This window comes from Mus pahari, chromosome X (assembly GCF_900095145.1).
Source record: "Mus pahari chromosome X, PAHARI_EIJ_v1.1, whole genome shotgun sequence".
Taxonomy (NCBI): Eukaryota; Metazoa; Chordata; class Mammalia; order Rodentia; family Muridae; genus Mus; species Mus pahari.
This window is the reverse complement of record NC_034613.1, coordinates 119299409-119303820: the sequence shown is the minus strand read 5'-3', so window position 1 is coordinate 119303820 and position 4412 is coordinate 119299409.

Below are 4412 nucleotides of genomic sequence, written 5' to 3'. Positions count from 1 at the left end.
AGGGTTTCTCTGTATAGCCCATGGCTGTCCTGGAACTCACTCTGTAGACCAGGCTGGCCTCGAACTCAGAAATCTGCCTGCCTCTGCCTCCCCAGTGCTGGGATTAAAGGCGTGCGCCACCACGCCCGGCTTGAAGAACATTTTCAAAAGCAGTCATGAAGGCGGAGGCACACAGGGGCTCCTCACTTGGTGTTGCATTTCTTCACCGGGGCTTGGAGTGGAGGCTCAGAATCAGAATTCACTCAAAATTAGGAGAACCCAGCAAAACCAGGAGGTCCAGTGTTAAATGCATTTCAGAAAAACAAACAAACGAAGAGCAAAGATAACGTTGGTATGCATGTTGCCTGGCCTTGCTACTTAAAAGCTACCTCCATACAAGGCCTTTGTCTAAAACCTGGTGCAGGTGGAAGAACAGCTCCTCGTTTCCTGACCAGAGTGGAAATCTTGGTTTGTCATTCCATCCATGCTGGCCTGGATACATTGGGGCCATTTTTCTCTGTTCTGCTTGGCTGCAGCGAAGCAGTAGTGTTGCAAGTGTTCTGTTTTGCCAGGGCGCCTCTTTCCTGATCCTTTGCCTAGAGAAGCTGGATTCTGCTCGACATTCTTCTGTTGGCATATCTGGAAACCTGTCTAGCTCCCAAGCTAAGATATATGAAGCATAAGTAGAACCCGAGGTGCCCACATAGTCCCTAGTTAGTCTTCCGTTTTCTTCCTGTCTCTAAGAACATTACATATTAAAATGCATAATGTTCAGTGTAGTTATCTGTAAGTTCTGTATCTTTATTTTCCAAACCTAGCGACCCTACCCCGAGGTAGTAAGAACAATTTGGGGACTTTAGAAGAATTTTCAGCCACAAAGAGGGGAACAATAAGGACGTTCTGTACAACCCCCATTGTCCTTTTTTTTTTTTTTTTCCTAAACGGAATTGAGCTGACCAGTCAATTTTCTTGCCCAGTTCTGTTAAAGTTTTACTGAGCTTTCAGAACCTTGGCTAACTTCCCTTTTCATGTATTTGCCAGTGACATTGAGTTTGTGCTAATGAGGCCCTCTGCTGTCTGCAGAGAGTAGGACACCGCCATAAATCCTGAAGTGGGAGCACTTTTCTCCGCAGTACAACAAGTTCATGAATTATGTCCAATTATTAGAGTAGCTGATTCCCAAAGTCAGGAGATTTCTAAAGCCCTAGTGCTACTTAATTTCACAACGATGTTTTCTTCTTCTCACAGATGTGTGTAGTGACACAGTTTGAAAATAAACATTATTTCAAACTGCATTTTAGACATTAAGTGATAAGCTCTCCCCTTAATATCCAAATTAGGATCTGGGGGTCTCAGTGAAACATGGCTGGGTACGGTAATCAATACTGTTGTCCAAAAAGAGGAGACCACACAAAGAACGAAAGCTAGGAAGACATGTAGCTCTGCTTGCCTGGACCTTTCTGGGACATTTCTTTTCAGTATACCAAGATGAAAGTTGAATGTTGTTCAAGTTCAAGGGTAAGTTCAGGCCCCAATTTATTCGGAAGGACATGCTTTTCCTGTCAGGAGCTTATTCTGATCCACTAAGGCCTGCATAGGAGCTCAGAGGCCCTGATAAGGACACCAAGATACACTCCCTCTTCCATACAAGTCTCCGCCCATCTTCTGCCAACCTCTGGAACCATTGATTCCCCAGTGTTCCTGAGGAGAGAGGACAGAGGGAACTAACACTTACTTGGGAAGAGGGCTCTTACCAGGTCCTCCACACAATGTTTTATTATTTACAGCAGTCATAGTAACCAGTACCAATGATAAAATCCTCCATGGAGACTGACTGTAGGCCTGCTTTCATACTAGGTGCTTCACCTTAGTTGCATTTAACCCTTACAACCTTTGGAAGGTCCTCTTCTCCCACCTTAGGTTTCCGATCTTGAACCTGGACTTGCATAGCAAATACTTTGACCTGCTGAACTATCCTGCTTGCCTGCCAGTGTCGTGTTCTTTAACGTGTGTCTACTGGTGTTTAACATGTTTGCAATGTCTATTTGCCATTCTTATATCATTTTTTACTGACGTTTCTTTGTGGGAGCTCTTGAGTTTTAGCTGGCTTTCTCCGACAGTTTTAGTAAGGGAAGTAGGGGATGGAGTACCACTTTATTGTTGCCCTTTAGGGATAGACATATAGATTCCCCATTTAGCCTCCACTGACAGCCACACTGGAAACCTCTTCCTTACTACTGGGTGGGGTGAGAGGTCCATGACTAGGTTTCCCGTGACACCTCCCACTTCCTGAAGTGGAGGAGTGGGAGTTACTCGGCCGTTATTCCCCATGCTGACCCAACAGAGTGGGGAATAACAAGTGAGGTGCATCCCAGACATTGTGGTTTTTAATGTCCAACTCAGTTTTATTTCATGTGTGTGTGTTTTATGTATACATGTATATACACATGAGTATACTATTCTATCACACTTTACTTATTCTCTTGAGAAAGAGTCTCTCACTGAACCTGGGGCTCATTGTTCTAATTCGGCTGCCTATCCACCTGGCTCTGCCTTTCAGTGCTCTGGATACTATGGGCTTTTTGTGGGCAGTGTTGAGGATCTGAATTCATGTCTTCATGCTTACACAGGAAGAACTCTTATCATTGTGCAATCTCTCCAAGCCCCTTTAAAAATTGGCATATATTCTCTGTACACAGTAATGGGTTCTATAGACATTTATACAGAGTCTTAAAATACAAAATTAAACAAAACAAAAACAACTAAAAATGGGCTGGGCAGTGGTGGCACGTGCCTTTAATCCCAGTACCCAGGAGGGAGAGGATCTCTGAATTTGAAGTCAGCCTAATCTAAACAGCAAGTTCCAGGATAGCCAGGGTTAAACAGAACAAAACAAAACCTAAAAATGAAACTACCATATGACACAGCTATGCAGCTCCTATACACATACCTGAAGGACTCCAAAACTGCCCCCTACAGAGAAACTTGTGCACCTATTATGTATATGAGTGTTTTGACTGCATGCATTTATATATACCACATGTGTTCCTGGTGTCCATAGAGATTAAAAGAGGGTGCCAGATTCCTTGGAAATAGATGGTTGTGAGTCACCATGTGGGTGCTTGTAATTGAACCTGAGTCCATTGGAAGAGCAACTAGTGCTCTTAGCCACTAAGCCATCTCTCCAACCCTGGGCATCCAGCTTTATTGCTGCACTATTGGCAATAGACAAACCAAGGAATAAGTTTAGATATCCTTCGATAGATTGAATAAATTCCAGCATGTACTGGTTGGCTCACAATAGCTAATAGTTCCAACTCCAGGGAATCTGACACTCCCTTTGGACCTTATGAACACCTACACTCACACCACACACACACACACACACACACACACACACACACACACACACACCACAATCTTAAAAAGTAAAATAAAAATTAAAGAGAATGTGGTATGTACACATAAGAAAGGTTTGTTTGACCATGAAGAATAAACTGTCTATGTTTTTCTTCTTTAGGAAAATGGATTTGAGATCATTGTGCTAAGCTGTCAACTTCACACAAATGCAGACATACTTGGGAAGAAGGAAATCTCAAATCAGTCATTGCATCACTTAGCCTGGCCTGTGGGACATTTTCTTGATTGTTGACTCATAAGAGGAGGGCCAAACCCTTTATGGGTGGTGCCATCCCTTGGCTAACAGTCCTGGGCTCTATAAGAAAGCAAGCTGGGCCAACCATGGGAAGCAAGCCAGTAAGTGGCACCCTGCCATGGCCTCTGCATCAGCTCCTGCCTTCAGGTTCCTGGCCTGACATACCTCAAGGATGGACTGCAACCTGCAAAGTAATAAACTCTCTTCCTCCTAAATAAATAGCTTTGGGTTAGAGTTGTATCCCAGCATCAGAAAAACAAAGTCAAAGTATAAGCCAAACTTAGAGAAATCCTACATGTTTTCTCTCCTGTGTGGGCCATAGATTTTATAAGTACATAAAATTGTGCATGTTTATAGACCATAAAAGTTTTATTCTCAGTCGCCACAAACTGGAAGCATACACGTTCATCAGTGGCTGGATGCTTGAGCAGACTGTGGCACACTCACATCATCTGGCTCAGCGTAATAAAAGAACAAACGACCGATACACACAACAGCTTCAGTGCATCTGCAGACGATCAGGCTGCGTGAACAAGTCAGTCCTGCGCTGGGATGTAGCACAGGGACAGAGCACTTGCCTAACATGAGCAAGGCCCTGGATTCAGTCCCTAACATTCAATAAATAAATAAGCAAACAAACAAATAAATAATACCATCTCCCAAAGGTCATATGCTCCTCGATTCAATTTCAATGATTATATTTAGAGTTAAAGGGCAGAGGCAGCTATAAAGAGCAAGACAGGGATCTTTGCATCTTTTTTTTTGAGAGAGAGAGAGA